General features: G+C 39.9%; 1 long non-coding RNA gene and 2 pseudogenes across 2 annotated transcripts in view; 2 read left to right on the forward strand and 1 right to left on the reverse strand.

The window, feature by feature from the left end:
- LOC115508780 overlaps positions 1-18969 on the forward strand; it is a 291964-nt gene that overhangs the window by 169723 nt on the left and 103272 nt on the right. The gene's annotated exons all lie outside the window — the stretch shown is intronic.
- LOC116737727 lies at positions 4390-5062 on the forward strand (annotated as a pseudogene).
- On the reverse strand, positions 9797-11113 carry LOC115508777 (annotated as a pseudogene).

Below are 18969 nucleotides of genomic sequence, written 5' to 3' on the forward strand. Positions count from 1 at the left end.
ATCAGGAGACCAGAAAAACTCTTAGCTGATCACTAAACAATGTTTGAGCACCTACTATATGTGAATCACTATGCTGGATATCGTAGGAGAGAGAGCTATGAACAAGACAGGGTCTCTGTCCTCCAATTGCATTAAAACATGCCCTTCAGAGGACACCAACTCTGTAGCAATTGTGTCACCCCCAGGGACAGAATCTTACAAGCACAATGCCAGTACTCTTCAAAGTATCATCTGCTGACCAAGCAAATCAGGAATATCAGAGCTGACTAGGAAAATGGCAGATTCCCAGACCTCTCTATTCCTGATGAATCAGAGTGTCTGGGGCCCAGGGCCAAAGGCCCTGGCTTTTAATCAAGCACTTTGAGTGATTCTTATGCACAATTTAAAATGTTAGAACTCCCACCGCTTTGTAGTAGGTACCAAATGAATTATAAGAGAAATTGCTTTTGGCTGGAGGGTGGGGATAGATAGTTTCATGGAGGAAATTTTGAACCAGGGCTTTGGCTGGATTTTGCTACCTGTGGCAAAGGGGAGGCAGTATTCCAAGAGCAATGACTGGCTTGGTCCAAGGCACTGAAGTGCGTGGGGTGGGGGTGGGGGGTGGGCAGTGACTGTAGCCCAGGGAAGAACTGGCAGTTCTGAGGCTTCAGGCAGACTCACTTGCAGACCAACCAGGTGATGTGTTTTCCTTGTACACGGCTGTCCTGCCTTCTCTCAGGCTTTCTCTTCCATGCACAACCAGGTTGACGTTTGAGAAGAATTTCACCATGGAAAGCTGGTTTTGCTTTGTGCTCACTTGTCACTGAGGGAAGTAAGCTCACCGGCTTTCTGCCTTCTGTCAAGTCAGCTGTTCTCTGAATTCAAGCAGAAGTATGAGAATTTGTTGCCACTCAGTCTGGAATTTTGCCATCCTTACCACTTGAGATACTGTGAGCTGGCTATATTTCCACATGGAAGACAGTGCACTCAATGCTACTGTCACCTAGGGTAGGTTAGGACAGTACACTGAAACCAGGCCAGCACTTTGGCATGCCCAGATGGGTTTGCCATCTTGGGCAGCCTCTGGGGTGGATGAGTGTGGCAAGCAGCAGGAGATGAGATGTTACTAAATAGCATAAATGCCTCGACCAACTGTTGAGTCTGCATGACCAACTGTTGAGTCTGCATGTGGGTTGGTACCTCCCTAACTTGACCCCCTGGAAGTTGTCAATCAACTGAACAACAAGCATTTAATGACTGATCCTGCTGTTGACTCAGCGTTCTGTGCCTCCACGCCTTTCTTAATTCCTAGCTGATGCTATTTGAGGGTTATAAGGGATGAGACCTTGGTGCTCATCTCCCCATGAAGCCTGGGGCCCAGGCTCACCATTCTGCAACCTCACCACTACAGCCCTGCCTCCTTTCTGGCCCCCCACCATTGTGGTATAGCAGAAAAACATGATGAGCTGGGAGTACCATATGGACACAGTGCAACAGGCAGGGAGATGTGCTGCCAAGATGTCCCTCCCAGGAAGGACTTGTGGTCCCAGCCCTGGGAGTAGTGTCCGCAGACAGTTGTCAGTCATCAGCCCTTTGGGGTCTCCCCCAGGGCCATGTCCACATCTAATGACTGACCGAGGCAGGTGTATACAAGCTTGGCCATTTGGCCCAGTGCTGGACAACACAGATGTGTTTCCCAGTCCTACTTCTGGTCCCTTCCTTCCACAGATGCTAATCCTAAAGGTATTCCCTAATAAACAACCACAACCTTAATCCATTTCGCAGTCCGCTTCCCAGAGAACCCTACTTCCAATGCATGAATTTGAATTTCAACTAATTAGGAGCGCTGTAATCTTGAGGAAGCAATAACTTATTTTCTGTTAGACTTAACTTCCATCTCTGCAAAATGGGAATAATAAATCATTTCTTCATTGGATCATTGTGAATTCACTTAGTTTAATATGGTGCAGAGTAATTACTCATAAATATTAGATGTCATAATCTTGGGTGAGATATATAACGTCTATGAGTCTTAGATCCTTTATCTAAAAATGAGAGTAATACCACTTACATTCAGGATTTTGGTAAGGAATGTATGTCACAACGTGTGTGTGTGTATTAGGCACTCAACAGATGCCACCCTCCCCCCAACCTCCTATCATTTTCCCTTTAAAATATCAAAAGTACCTTTATATAGTGAATTTTAAAAATAATTCATGTTTATTTTCTTACCCTTTATTGGTTACCCTTTATCAGAGTATAGGGTGGTTGTATTTGGAGGAGGAAAACTGAATACAAAGCAGAAAGGTGAGGCTAGGATAGCCCTGGTTTTGTGCCTCTCTTCTCTTCCATCACAGTTCAAAGGCCAACTCTTCCAGGAAGCTCACCCTGACTGACTCAACACATTCTGCAAAGCCCACATACAAACTTTAACTCCGTTCTTCTTTCCACTTTTGTAATCCTTATTATGATATATTCCTTATTGTGATATATTATGGTAATATTGTCTCTGAGAAGTGGGGATAATATCTGTTTTTCAAAGGGAGTATACTGGGCCGAATGCTGCTTTGTTCCCTGGGAGTGTTCTGGTTACTACACTAGTTCATAGTGATTGACTCTTACAGCAATGCTGAGTCCTCCTAGAAGCCTTGTGAGATGCTCCAGGAGTTCCTGCTGAGTTGACAAGGAATATGAGAGCCAGATGGGGTCTTCTGAGGTGCTGTGGTCCCTCCTCTTAGTCATGAGGGAACTTTGTTTTGATCATCTCTTTAAATGATGACATTTTAAGGCTCATGTGAAATTTGGGTAGCCCCATCTTTATTGCATCTTCTCTGTTTTATAACTGGATACTCTTTTGTTTTGTTTCTGCTTTAAAGCTTGTTCAGTTGTAGGAACATTGTCTTACACTGACGCCTACTGGGCAGGTGGGAAATAACGGGTAACTGCAGCACTGGTGTCTAGAAACTGAAATTTTGTTTTCCTCATTGTATCGATCTTTAAGAAGCATCTTTCTTACAACTATCCTAGTTTTGAGCTTCCATTTCCCACTTCTGCTACTAAATGTAAAGGTCCATATTAGATTTTGAGTTTCTTAGGTTATGACGATTTCATCCAGTTAAAATGTTAAAAGCCCAAAAATACCTTTAATCAATGTCATTTCATAGATATATTTACCATTTCATGATGAACAATAATCACACTCATTAGATGTAACCTTAATGTTGCAAGCATTGCAGCTGTGAAAAGCTGATGTCAAGTGGGACCAATGCAGAGTATGGACATTCTTCCTCCTAGATTCCCCATTGGTGGTAGCAGTGAGGCACCCTCTAATCTGGATCAAAACACTCCACATTTAAGATACACAACAGATGAATATAGGGGAAGGGAAGGAAAAATAAGATAAAATCAGAGAGGGAGGCAAGTGATAAGACTCTTAAATACAGAGAACAAACTCAGGGTTGCTGGCGGGGTGTTGGGTGGGGGGGGGATGGGCTAAATGGGTGATGGGCATTAAGGAGGACACTTGTTGGGATGAACACTGGGTGTTATATGTAAGTGATGAATCACTAAATTATACTCTTGAAACCATTATTACACTATATGTTAACTAATTTAGATTTAAATAAAATTAAAAAAAATAAACAAACAAAAACAAAAGCACTCCACGATGGCAGTAAGAACCATCCACGATGAATGTGGTAAATTCTTTCCTTGAAGGTTTCTCCAGGGATCAGGACCCTAGTAAAAATTCATCCAAGTGTTTCATCATCCTCATGTTACAAAACCATCTCTCTCCTGCTTTTATCTAAAAGTTTCTTTTGTTTGTTCTCCTAAGGTTTGCAAATGATTAATCAAATTCTACTCATAAACGCTTTACAAAATATACCAGTAGGTTATATTCTCATAATTATCTCCTTACCAACCCCTTTGTTGGTACAGAGTGAGAACTTAACTGGTATCAAATGTGGTATGACAAAGTAGTAAAGAGCTTTAGAATCAGGCTGTGGTGTTACACACACACACACACACACACACACATAAATATATGATATAAAATATTTAAAAATATATATTAATTTTTTTAATGTTTATTTTTGAGACAGAGAGAGACAAAGCACGAGCAGGGGAGGGGCAGAGAGAGAGGGAGACACAGAATCTGAAGCAGGCTCCAGGTTTCAAGCTGTCAGCACAGAGCCCAATGAACCATGATATCATGACCTGAGCTGAAGTCGGACGCTTAACCGACTGAGCCACCCAGGCACCCCAAAAATATATACATATTTTTAACTAGGCTCTATGCCCAGTGTGGGACTTGAACTAATGACCCTAAGATCAAGAGTCACATGCTGTCCTGACTGAGCCACCCCCAAACCTTTTTCACTGTACTTTTTCTTTTGTTGATAATGTAATCACTTTGCCGCATCTACTGCGAGAATGAAGACTACTCTCGGCAATCAGACTGTCGACATTGCAGAAAATGTTGACATCACTCTAAAGGGATGCACTGTTACTGTGAAGGGCTCCAGAGGAACCCTGCGAAGGAACCTCAGTCACCTCAATGTAGAACTCAGTCTGCTTGGAGAGAAAAAGAAGAGGCTCTGCGTTGACAAATGGTGGGGAAATAGAAAAGAACTGGCAACTGTGTGCACCATCCATAGTCACGTACAGAGCATGATGAAGGGTGTTACCCTGGGCTTCCAGTACAAGATGGGGTCTGTGTATGCTCACTTCCCCATCAGTGTTGTTCTTCAGGAATGGTTCTCTTGTTGAAATCTGAAATTCCTTCGGTGAAAAATATATCCATAGGGTTCAGGTGAGGCCAGGTGTTGCTTGTCCAGTATCTTGAGCCCAGAAAGATGAGTTAATGCTTGAAGGGAATCACGTTGAACTTGAATGAGACCCAGTTGCTTGATTCAGGCATGCCACAACAGTTAAAAAGAAAGATATCAGAAAATTTGGGGATAGTATCTGTGTTTCTGAAAAAGGAACAGTTCAGCAGACTGATAAGATCTAAGTTGTCCAGCTACAGAAACAGCAAGAAGGCAGATGATTTTTCAGACTTACTTGTGATATTTTGAAGATGCAATAAGGAGTGCCTGGGTGGCTCAGTCGGTGAAGTGACCGACTCTTAATTTTGGCTCAGGTCTTGGTCTCACGGTTGGTAAGTCTGAGCCCATTGGGTTCTACATTGACAGCATGGAGCTTGCTTGGGGTTCTCTCTTTCCCTGTCTCTCTGCCCCTCCCCCCCTCTCAAAATAGATAAACTTAAAAAAAAGATACAATAAAAGCTGTATTAGTTTGGGGGAAAATAATATAATCATTAAAAGTACTTTCTAGTGAGTTCTTTTTCTCGTGTTGTATGTATACGTGTGTGTGTATGTATATGTATGTATGTGTGTATATATATGTGCATTTATACATGTAACAGACTATTATTCAGACTTAAAAATTAAGGAAATTCTGCCATTTTTGATGACAACATGGATAAACTTGGAGGGTATGATGCCAAATGAAATAAGCCAGTGAGAAAAAGACAAATACTGCATGGTATCACTTATATATGGGATTTCAAAAAAAAGACAAAGAAGTTAGACTCATGGAAGCAGAGAATAGAATAATGGTTTCCAGGAGCTTGGAGACTGGGGAAATGAGATATTGGTCAAAGGTTACCAACTTTTAGTTATAAGATGAATGACTTCTGAGGATCTACTGTATAGCATAGTGACTATAGTTAATAATGCTGTATTGTATACTTGAAATTTGCTAAGATTTGCTAAGAGAGTAGATCTTAAGTGCTCTAAACACACACACATACAAAGTATAACTATGTGAGGGATGGTTGTGTTAATTAGCTTGACTGTGGCAAACATTTCACAATGTGTACATGTATCAGATCATCATGTTGTACACTATATATATATATATATATATGTATGTATATATATATATATATATATATATATATATATATATATATTATACTTCAGTAGAGCTGAAAAGGTGAAGAGAGGAAGACAGCACCCAGGTTCTAAGCCTGATAGCATTCATTAACACATGTCTGGGAACAAACAGATCCTGGTATCATCTGGGGTTTAGAGGAGCCCTTGAGAGATTGACACCAGGTATACTTGGAAGGTGCCTGGAGCAGAGGGGACATACAAGTTCAGAGAGAGGAGAGGGAATGGATTTGTGACACTGAGAGACAGATTTGGAGGCTCCTCCCCCTTCCTAACTGTGGATCTCGGGCAGTTACGTTGCTTCTCTTTGCTTCAGTTTCTTCATCTGTACATGGGGATAGCAATACCACTTTGTATAGTTCTTGTGATAATAACACAGTGCTTGGCACACAGTAGGTGCCAAATTATTTCTATTTTGTTTCAAAAAGCACACCATTTGCTCTGGCCCTGTATACAGTCTGAATATCCTCTTAGTAACACTTCTTTCATGTGATAGATGCCATTTCTGGAAATCCTTAGGGCTCAAACCTTCCTCTGTTCATGTTTTCTGGTTGTCACAAATGATCTCTGTCTTTCTCTCAAACTTCTCAGACACCCTTTGGCCCTCACGTTGTTTGCTTCAGACTTTAAAAAAATGGTCTCGGATTTATTTGTTTAACAAATATTTTTGGGGCTCCTACAATGTGCCAGCACTAGGGGTAGAACAGTGAGTAAAACATATGAAAATTCTTGTCCTTATAGAGCTTTTACTCCAGGAGAGGAGGATGGAAAGGCAAGTAGAGCATATGAGTTGTCAGGTGATCAAAAATTGCTAAGTAAAAAAAAGAAGGGCAAGAAAAGAGATAGGGACTCGTGTGTGTGTGTGTGTGTGTGTGTGTGTGTGTGTGTGTGTTGGGGGGAGATGGGTTTTCATTGCTCATAGAACTATATGGGGGACAAGGAGCTCTGGGCTTCTTGTGCTGACAGAAAAAAAAGAGTTATAAGTATTCTGGGGTTGGTCTTGATTGTCTCGAGGAAGATAATGGTGTGAAATGGGAGGGTTGGGGAGTTGGTGTGTTGGGCTCTTGCCAGAAGTATTAACAGTCCCCTCTTGGTTCCTGCCAAAGGCAATGTGGAAGAGAATGTGGGGAGAACTTTCTTGATCTTATCTGGAGCTTGGAACCAGTTGGTGGGCTTCCCTTTTGATTCTCTCTGTCAGGCAGTGGGGATTTGTACATGTTGATTGACTTCTTGGGACTCAGTCACTGACAAGCATTTGAAGAGAGAGGGAGAGGGAGAGAGAGAGAAGAGAAGCAGAAAGAACCTCAGATGTTACCTTCAAGGAGCCTATCCTGTTCCTTTGGAACACAAGAGATTAGTAGAGAATCTGATATAGTCCTTCAGAGGATGACTTCCTAGTCCTCTTCCTAGAGCAGCTATCCTAAGGTATGATACCAAGAAATATTGGTAAGAAAATATTTAGCAAACATGGCAGAGTGGAGGGGGCATTGGCTGGGAGAGAATCTGTGTTCTCCTCTAGGCTGCCTGACTCTTGGGCTGCTGCACTACCCCTCCAAATCTGTTTCTTTTTTTTCTTCTCTATAATGAGGAGACTGGCCTCTAACATCCATTACCAATACAGAATTCCATGACTGTAAGAAGAAGTTGGAATTTTATCTCTGTTGTTGGAGTTTTCAGTAGAAAATAGAGGGCTTTAGAGCATAGATAAGAGTTTTCATTTATTTTTTCTTTTCAGTTGATTTTGGAAGAAAGGGCCTCAGGAAAGGAAGAGTTGGCTTTTGTTTTTGGTTTAGAGGTAGATTACATTTCTTGGATCTTAGCCAAACATAACAGAGTGGATCTTTCAAAGAGTGAGAAAAATTTGTTTGGCAGAATTGCTGCCTTGATGAAGAAAGCTTTTCCACTCAGTTTTCTGGAGGAGGGAGAGAAAAATCCTGGGAAACCAACTTAAATGCCCCCATTGGGAAGATGCCTAGTCCCTCTACATTGAATTAGATGCTCTCTCCTCTGTTTTCACAGAAAAGTAAGGAACAAGTTGGAGCCAAGGGATAGCAGAAAGGAAAATGACCCCACAGAAGAGTGGCAGTGCATATAAGATGAACATTTAGGATGTGTGTGATTAATGAACAAATAAATGAAAGAATGAAAGCAAGTTAAGACCAACCAATAGGTAAGAGAAAATGGGGAAATCAGAAAATTTGACTAAATGTGGTTTATGAGAATTTAGAAAAGGAGTTATCCCCAGGACCCAACATACCTTCACCAAGGACTGGTCTTGCCATTAATCTCACTGGTAGGTCTTCAGACTTGTAGGTTGGAGGATGGCTGTGGACAGAATCTATGTCAATTTCAGAAAAAATCAATTAAAGTCCCCCTTGTTTGTTTGTTTGTATTGCTTGAGATGGTGAAATGCAGACTCGATCATACTGTTAGGTTAATTTCAGCTGGTAGAAATAACTTTATTCAAATAGTGTTGATTATGCCATTTTTCTTCCTGGAATGAGGTATCAAGTTGGGCCCAACTATTCAACTTTTTTTTTTTTAATGATTTATTTTGAAATAATTATAAATTCACAAGAAGTTATAAAAAATGTATAGAAGCATGTATGTTTCATTCTGTTTCTTTCATTGATAACATTTTGTATAGCTATAGTATGGTATCACAACCAGAAAATTGGTGTTGGTACAATCCACAGAGTTTATTCATATTTTACCCAGTGTTACATGTGAGTGTCTTTGTGTGTGTGTCTATGTGTATGTGTAGACTGTGCAACTTTATTACATGTATAATTACATGTATAAGTTAAATGTATAACATTTTCATACAGATTTTTGAGCATAAGTTTTAATTTCTGTGGGATATATGCCCAAGGATGCACCTGTTAAGCTATAGGATAATTATATGTTTAGTTTTAACAATTTAGCAAATTATGAGGAACCTGAGTGTTTCAGTCAGTTGAGTGTCCAACTCTTGATTTTGGTTTGGGTCATGATCTCATGGTTGTGGGATCAAGCCTCATGTTGGGATCCATGCTGAGTAGGGAGCCTGCTTGGGGTTCTCTCTCTTTCTCCCTTAGCCCCTCTCCCCTGCTCACATGAGCTCTCTCTCTAAAATAACTATAATAAAAAAAGCAATTTAACAAATTACTATCCAAAGTAGCTGTACCATTTTACATTCCCATCAGCAATGCATGAGTGACCTGGCTTCTAGGATTTAGTATTATAACTATTTTTAATTTTAGCCATTCTGATATGTGTATAATAATACCTCACCGAGGTGTTTTTTTTTTTTTTTTTTTTTGCTGAGGTTTTAATTTGCATTTTCCTAATGGTTAAGATGTTGAACATCTTTTCACATGTGTATTTACTTGCTCTCTGTATATACTTTTCAGTTAGATTTTTGTTCATGTCTTTGTGCATTTTCTAATTGGATCGAATTGGATTATTTGTTTCTTATTGTTGAATTTTGGGACTTCTTTTTTTTTCAAGAGAATATTAAATCATTTATTGATTACACATGATAATGGACAATACACAAGCTTTAATCCCATCTATAATTTTATCTGATACCATAATTCAATTTAGATATATTGCATAGGATGTGCCAACAATCATATTAATAACCAAATAAACTCCAGGACTTTGCTTGTGTGACCCTTTTAATGCTGAACTCCAGGTCACAACACATTAACTATCAGTTCAACCACACTAACGTTTGTGGAGACAATGGCTTCTGTGCCCAAGCAGGTTGCAAATAAATTTCAAATGGAACCTGGCATCACCCTGATGGAACTCTAACTTCACACTGTTGGGGTAGTTTACCAATATGGCTTCAGAGTAGACTAACTTTACACAGCACATTTTAAAAAAGACACATTTATTCAGCGTCATGATCAGACTATTACATTTAGCAATCAACAGCATGGGTGCAAAAAAAAAATCTACATTAAAACCCTTTGTTGGAATGCTTTACACTTTGCACAGAACAGAAACTAAAATAATCTGTTATACAATTAGTCACAAATACAGTCCTCGAGTTTTTTGCCCATACACATGAGTATTGTCTAACACATACATGTCTTCTTTGTAGCAGCTAGGCCCTGCCACCACTGTGCTTGGCTGAGTTCACAAATCTGTTGTAACCTGTAGCTTTCCTGTCACTTCTCTGGCTCTCCTCTCCTGCTAAGCTTTGTTTCCTGGCAGTAATTAAAACCTTCTGCCACCGCCATAGCTACTGCTGCTGCTGGAACCGCCATAGCCACCTTGGTTTCGTGGTTTGACAAAGTATTGGCCTCCACCACCATAGGGGCCAGAGCTTCTGCCTCCAAAACTTCCTCCTTTCATGGGTCCAAAATTTGAAGATTGGTTGTTGTAATTGCCAAAATCATTATAGCTTCCACCACCTCCAAAGTTGCTTCCATCGTTTCCAAATCCATTATAGCCATCCCCACTGCCACCGTATCCACCACCACCTCGACTGCCACCAAAGCCACCTCGCCCACTGACGTTTCCTCCACAGCCAAAGTTGTCATTCCCACCAAAACCACCTCCACGACCACCACCGAAGTTCCCAGAACAACTTCGACCTCTTTGGCTGGAAGAAGCACTAGCCATCTCTTGCTTAGATAAAGCTTTCCTTACTTCACAGTTGTGGCCATTCACAGTATGGTATTTTTGAATGACAATCTTGTCTATAGAGTCATGGTCGTCAAATGTTACAAAGGCAAAGCCTCTCTTTTTGCCATTGCCTCGGTCTGTCATGATTTCAATCACTTCAATTTCCCCATATTGTTCAAAATAATCTCTTAGGTGATGTTCTTCAGTGTCTTCTTTAATGCCACCGACAAAAATCTTTTTCACAGTTAAGTGGGCACCAGGTCTTTGAGAATCTTCTCTCGAGACAGGCCTCTTTGGTTCTACAACTCTTCCATCCTCCTTGTGTGGCCTTGCATTCATGGCTGCATCCACCTCTTCCACAGTGGCATAGGTGACAAACCCAAAGCCTCTGGAGTGCTTGGTGTTTGGATCTCTCATTACCACACAGTCCGTAAGCATTCCCCACTTACAGGGAAGCTCAAAATGGCTCCTCAGACTCTCATCGGTTGTTTCAAAGCTCAAACCTCCGATGAAAGCTTCCGCAGCTCTTCAGGCTCTTTGGGAGACTCTGACTTAGACATGACGGCAGTGGGAGGGGAGACTTTCACGATGCTTACTCAGCGACATCCACGGTTTATATATTCTAGAAACAAGTCCTTTATCAGACACCTGATTTGCAAATATTTTCTCCCAGTGTATAATTGATCTTTGTAATCCTCTTAACAGTGTCGTTTACAGAGCAGAAGTTTTACATTTTGATGAGGTGCAATTTATCAAGTTTTCCTTTAGTGGATCATGCTTTTGGTGTCAAATCTAAAATTTCTTCACCTAATCATGAAGATGTTCTCCCATTTAATTTGTAAAAGTTTTATCATTTTATGTTTTACATCTATGTCCATAATCCACTATAGGTTAATATGTTCAACTTAAAATTTTTTTGTAATATTTATTTATTTTTGAGAGAGAGAGAGAGAGAGAGAGAGAGAGAGAGAGAGAGAGTAGTGGGGGGGGGCAGAGAGAGAGAGGAAGACACAGAATTCAAAGCAGGCTCCAGGCTCTGAGCTGTCAGCACAGAGCCTGATGTGGGGCTCAAACACACAAGCAGTGAGATCATGACCTGAGCCAAAGTCGGATGCTCAGCTGACTAAGCCACCCAGGTGCCCCAATATATTCAACTTTTAAAGTCAAAGAGGTTGAAAATATGGTAGGTATGCAGGTGATACAAGCCCCCAAGATAAAATTTATAAGCATGCCATATCAGAGTTTAGTGTGATGGTTGAGAATGTGGGTTCTAGAGCCAAGCTGCTTGGTTTTAAATGCCTGCCCTACCTGGGAGCCCTAGGGAACTATGATAAACTCTGTCTTAGTTTCTGCCTCTGCAGAATGGGATTAATGAGAGTATTTGCCTTAGATGGTTGTTTTGAGAACTTACTGGGATAATACACGAGAACACTTACAACTATACTCAAAGAAATGCTGCCTATTATGCAAAATTTGGGTAGTTACAGGGAAGACAGGTCCAAGTAGGGAGCGCATGTGAAAAAAAAATGTTTGTATAGACAAAAAAGTGGAGAGGTTAACTTAACTTACTTGCAATTTTTAACTTAAATATTCGTACAATTTTTGTTCATTGATATATGCTTATAAACATATGTCTTCATCCTGAAATAGCAAAGTTTGCCCAGGATCAAAATAACAAGGAATTTAAATCCATTCAGTGAAAACAAGAGTCCCTTGTTTACAACTGTATAGATTCTCAAATGCATTTTTTTCATATTCTTGTTGACATTTTACAAAGCAAAGTCACTGTTTTAGATTATCAACTATGAGAAAATGGTCATGATTTCCATGAAAGTAAAATAGCCCAGCAGTAGGGTAAAAGGGCATCACCAGAGTTCATAGTTATAGCCTGATATGGGGGTCATGTAGATTCTCAGCCTCTCATAGTGGGGACTTCTGGGCCCCAGCCCTTGGTACCACTAACAGAATGCTGTTGGGGCATGGATCTTTCTTATGGTCTCTATCTTCACTGAAAATGAGGAAATGAGAGAGATGTTGATATAGGAGGGTTGACTAGGTGGAGAAAGAGGTTCCTAGAAGTGAGAGGAAGAAGCTATTACAAATATTAGGCATTAAAAGAGAGAGGACAGAGGAAGTGAAGAGCGCCTGAGATTACTAGAAAGAGGTGGTCTTCCCTTGGACTGGTCATTACTTTGCCAGGAAGCAGCTGAGGGGCACTGGGCAATTCACCCACTGTCCCTGTGCCTGGGTTTCCTTTTCTGCCTCATCATGAAAAGAGTGTCTACCCCACACACTTCATGGGCTGTTATCCATTTACATGAAAGTTCTTTAAGCAAAACATAAATATATGACATTGTTTTATTTCATTGTGGACCAAATAGACATATATTTTTGTTCATTCTTGTTCTGGAGTATACCTTAAGAATTAGCACAGGGGCGCCTGGGTGGCGCAGTCGGTTAAGCGTCCGACTTCAGCCAGGTCACGATCTCGCGGTCCGTGAGTTCGAGCCCCGCGTCGGGCTCTGGGCTGATGGCTCGGAGCCTGGAGCCTGTTTCCGATTCTGTGTCTCCCTCTCTCTCTGCCCCTCCCCCGTTCATGCTCTGTCTCTCTCTGTCCCCCAAAAAATAAATAAACGTTGGGAAAAAAATTAAAAAAAAAAAAAAAAAAAAAAAAAAAAAGAATTAGCACAGTCTCCCTCTCCTGCTCTCTTGGTCTTAGATTTTTTTGGTTCCCTTCTCACTCTAGCAGTCCTCCTACTCTAGCAGTGTCTCAGCAGTGTGCTGTGGCTGGCTTTACCAGAGATGCTCTTTTGTGTTAGTAACTGCTACACCATGTTTCTAGTTAGATCATTAAGCTCATTCTCCTCTCCTAACTCTGTAATGTAGGAAACTGACCCAGATTATTCACCCTATGCCTTGCTACTTCTCAGATGTCTTTATGCCTGAAAAAACACAGGCCCTAAGTCCACCCAAGGAAACAAGCTTGAATTTGTCTTAAAGAATAGATATATGAATATTAGTTTAATCAACATTGTGAAATACAAATGTAGATTCACATTACTCACAGTTCTAGTGAAAACTGTGCAAGTGCACATGTGGAATAGTTTGAAGAGAAGACAGTTTTTTTTAAGTACTGTAAATTTGTCTATTTTTGCAGAAAACAGGAGAGTATTTTTTAGGGTTTGCTATTATGGGGGTTATGATCATCATTGCCTTCAATTTTTAACTATGTGTGTAATCAATGGAAGTATTTTTAGATACATTCACAGTTTTACACCAAAAATGGAAAGTTAAAGAATTAGTCCTTTGGGAGATATTTTGGAGGGAAAAATCTAGTGACCACAAAGTCCCTAAATTAAGTATGAAAACATGGGAGAAAATTTCTAATAGTGGGCCATATAAAGACCTTGGAATAATCTCAAGTTTTCTTAATTTAAATACTTACTTATTATTCATATTTTTCCCCATTGCAACCTCATCAAGTTTAAGAAATAGAGTTATATGTGTATCAATATATATATGTTATTTTCTTCATGATTTGAGGAAGCACTAGGAAGACTGTCTTGTATCATTAGAAATCTACCATTAGAGAACTATTCTTTGGGGAGTACCAGCTCTCCAGGAGGGACACATATTAAGCTGCTGTCAATCAAGGGGCGCCTGGGTGGCTCAGTTGGTTGACCATCCAACTTCGGCTCAGGTCATGATCTCACAGCTCGTGAGTTCGAGCCCCGCGTCAGGCTCTGTTCTGACAGCTCTGAGCCTGGAGCCTGCTTCGGATTCTGTGTCTCCCTCTCTCTCTCTGCCCCTAACCCACTTGCATTCTGTCTCTGTTCCTCTCAAAAATAAATAAACATTAAAAAAAATAAAAAGCTGCTGTCAATCAAGAACACATGTACAAGCCACATAGGATCATCACGAAACATAGGGTCTAAATTCAGATGGAGCTAGGATTTAATTTGGCTTTGGCACTTACTAGCTGTGAGATTCTGGGAAAACTATACTTACCTTCTCTGAGTTCCAATTTCTTCACCTATAAAGTGGGGTTAATAAAAATGAAAGACCCAATTTTAATGAGCTGATATATTTGAAGAATCCAATACAATACTTAGTTTAAAGTAGGCTCTTAGTGAATGGCAATGATAATTATTAGTAATAGCAGCAATTTAGAATATTTAGTTCAGACTGGGGCTTGCTTAGCTTTGGGGGTACATGAAGACATTAAAGAGGTATACAGATTTAGATAATTTTAAGGGAGTCAATTTCCAGATTCTACGTTTCTGTACATAAACACTTTTTCTGTACTCATCTGCTTGCAAATACACCTGCCTCAGGTTGCTTCTCCTTTTCCATCTTTCCTTTTACAATTTCCCTTATTCTGCCTTTTAAGAAAGAGGCATATTTTTCATTTCATACAATGGTACATTGCCACGAGTGAAGAAAGCTCTGGGATGCCAAGCAAAGACAACTTAGTCTATAGGTATTTGAGAGCTTCCATTAATCAAAATGGAACCATGATCCAAACATAATAGGGCACCATGTCTTTCCCTGTCCTATGCTTATGCTTATCTCTGTTAAAGGCCAAGCATAACTGTTATGGAGTGAATGTTTGTGTCCCCCTCCCCCACAAAATTCATATGTTAACATTTTAACCCCCAATATGATGGTATTAGGAGGCAAGGAATTTGGGAGATAATTAGGTCATGAGGATGGAGCTTTCGTGAATGGGATAAGTACCTTTGTAAGAAGAGATATGCAGGCTCCCTCTTTGCTCTCTGACAAGGAAAGGATGGGCATCTGCAAACAGGGAAGAGGGCCCAGCTCAGACACCAGATCTTCCATGATCTGGCCTTCCTGGCCTTCAGGACTGTGAGAAATTAATGCTTCTTGTATAAGCCACACAGTCTATGGTAATTTGGCAGAGCATCCTCAACTGGCTAAAACGATACCATAAACAGGTGTGCTGGCTGCTGACATATATTTAGATGTGTTGCTTTCAAGTATATTATGGATTAGGTGAGGGCTGGGTGGATAATGGCTTTTTTTTGGTCTTCACTACTGGCAAAGAAGATATTGTTCTTGAGGAAAGACTCCCTTGAGAATGGAGCAAAAAGAACATCTCTTGGAAATATTGACGATGGCAGCATGTTATTCACTCAGGTGACAAACTCATGATAGGTTTCTGTACTTCAGCTATCTATCTATCTTGAAATGTTCAAGATTTGTAAAAAGCATCCTGGGAAATGCCAATCTGCTATGAGCTGTACTCTCTGCAATTTTAGCATCTCAGTAATGAGGATGGGTTCAGTGAATACTCTGATTTATCTGCATATTAGTCTCATCTCAATAGTGTGATTTGCATGATTACAAGATGAAAAGACCCACAATTTCTTCCAACATACCAACGTTGTCTTTTATATTGAGAAACATGTATTAGAGGCAAGTTAGTGTTTTGTATTTTCTTGAATATTTATTCAAATTAATAGGAAAAACATTTTCATTGATTTTTGCCAAAAGTTAGCAAAATATGAACTCCATAATCATTTTTATGCAGTTACCAGTCTCCTGCTCGCTGTCATTCATCAACAACTTTTCTGCTTATTTATTAAATCCTACCATGTACTTATTAGGAATATTAGTTAGCTCTGACTGCCATAACAAAATGCCACAGACAGGATGGCTTGACCAACAGAAGTTTGTTTTTTCAGAGTGTCCTCACATGGTGAAGACAGAAAACTCTGGTGTCTTTTCCTTTTCTTATAAAGATACACATTGGATTAGTGCACCACCCTTAATGACCTCATTTAGCCTTTATCACCTCCTCACAGGCCCTGTCTTCAGATACATTGGAGGTTAGGGCTTAGATACAGGAATACAGGGGTGGGGGTGATGGGGAGGGGTATGTACACCATTCAATCCATAACATTAGGTTTAACTTAACAGGAATATAATTTTTTTAATGTTTATTTATTTTTGAAAGAGGGAGACGGAGTGAGAACAGGAGAGGGGCAGAGAGAGGGAGACAGAATCCAATGCAGGCTCCAGGCTCTGAGCTCTGAGCTGTCAGCACAGATCCTGATGCAGGGCTCGAACCCACGAACTGTGAGATCATGACCTGAACTGAAGTTGGATGCTCAACGGACTGAACCACCCAGGTGCCTCCTTTTATTTATTTATTTATTTATTTATTTATTTATTTATTTCCCTATGCAAGACTCACCAAGGCTCTCTTCTTGCTGGTATGATAACCAGAAATATTAAAAATATTTTTTTAAATGTTTTATTTTATTTTTGAGAGAGAGAGATTGAGAGAGACAGAATGCAAGCAGGGGAGGGGCAGAGAGAGAGGGAGACGCAGAATTGGAAGCAGGCTCCAGGCTCCAGGCTCCGAGCTGTCGGCATGGAGCCTGATGTGGGGCTCGAACTCACGAACCGTGAGATCATGACCTGAGCCAATGTCGGACGCTTAACAGACTGAGCTACCCAGGCGCCCCCAGAAATATGTTTTTTTAATTTAAGTTTATTTATTTATTTTGAGAGAGACAGAAACAGCACGAGAGGGGGCGGGGCAGAGAGAGAGAGAGAGGGAGAAAGATGCCCAAGCGGGCTGTGCACCATCAGTGCAGAGCCCAACGTGGGGCTTTAACTCACAAACTGTGACAACATGACCTGAGGTGAAACCAAGAGTCGGAGGCTTAACCGGCTGAGCCACCCAGATGTCCCCAACCAAAAATATTTTAGATCAGGGGTCGGCCAGGTGCCTCCTTTAAAAAAAAATTGTTTAAAAATGTTTATTTATTTTTGAGAGACACAGAGTGCGAGCGGGGGAGGGGCAGACAGAGGGTAACGTAACAGGAATATAATATAATATAACATGATATAAAATAATATAATATGTTGCAGATTATAGTCTAAATAATGTGCTCAACAACCCTTAGTGTACTTTTGTAAGCTTGTATTTATTAGTGACTGGGTCTTTTCCCTTCCTGTCAATTTACATAAAATATTTAAACTGTACTCTTAAAAGTAGACCACCTATTTAGGTTCAAAGACAAGTCAAAATTTTCCCCAGATGCAAATCTAGTATAAAATGACCCAAGATTTAGAAAACCAGTTTGATTTAATTAGTATTAATGTCTCCCTTTCAGAAGTTGATATACTGTGAAATTCTGCCTTTAATTATATAAACATCATTGACTTCCACCAACGTTGGGAAGAAATCATTAATGTACAAATATAAAATACCCTCCAGTGTCTGTGTCATTTCTTCCCATTAATTGCAACAGTTAGATAAAAATTTTCAAATATACAGAAGTATCTAATTCATTTTTTCATGCTTGATGCATAGAAGTGCAAATACATCTTGGATGATTGATGAATGACTAATTAACAAATATGTGAATGAATGATCTCCCCAATCAACTAGCTTATTTGACTTTCTCTCTTTTTAAAAAATTTATTTAAATTCAAGTTCGTTAACATACAGTGTAGTATTGGTTTCAGGAGTAGAATTTAGTGATTCATCACTTACATATAACACCCAGTGCTCATCCCAACAAGTGCCCTACTTAATGCCCCTCACCTATTTAGCCTGTCCCCCCACCTACCTCCCCACCAGTGACCCTCGGTTTGTTCCCTGTATTTAAGAGTCTCCTATGGTTTGTCTCCTTCTCTGTTTTTATCTTATTTTTCCTTCCCTTCCCCTATGTTCATTTGTGTCTGACTTTTTGTCATATCTTTACTACACACTTTGAGATGACCTAAAAAAAATGAAATGTGACATTAGCATGTAAGTGTTTGTTCACAGTCAAGGAGAAAAGTCCTAAAATGCACAATTTGCAATTTTGTTTTTAACTCTACTTTTATATATTTTCGCTCCATAAGCAAGATGCCTCTAAGTAAAAGATGAACAGTATAATCAATAGTCACGTAATAAGTCTTGAGTAAAATTTTTTTTTCGTACTTCCTAGAAACTGAGAAAATGCAGAACTCTAGAGACTGGGTAATAGTAGTTTGGTTTGGCTTGTTTTTTGGGGTAGGCAGTTTCCAATTCTCCCTTTTCAAGAAAATAGAGGACCTAACCAAGTTGTCAACAGATAATGAAAATATTTTTTTGATAATAGATCACTATGCACTTTTTGACTTATAATAAAGAAGGCATCCAAGTGAAAGAGTGACATTTCCTTGAGAAAATGCCTAACATCCTCATTACTGATTTAATAGAACAAGTTTTCTTGGGGCTTATGTCTATAAAAGTGAAAAATAGGAAAAGAATGGCTGCTGAATCCTGTCTCATTTCAACAATAACTAACAGCCAAACATACATGAACTTATTTAAAAAGATTCATTTATTAATTTTTATTGATTTTCAAATAAAACTTTACTTGCTATGTTTGATAATTATTTCTCAAAATAC

This window comes from Lynx canadensis, chromosome A2 (genome assembly GCF_007474595.2).
Source record: "Lynx canadensis isolate LIC74 chromosome A2, mLynCan4.pri.v2, whole genome shotgun sequence".
In the NCBI taxonomy this organism is placed as follows: domain Eukaryota; kingdom Metazoa; phylum Chordata; class Mammalia; order Carnivora; family Felidae; genus Lynx; species Lynx canadensis.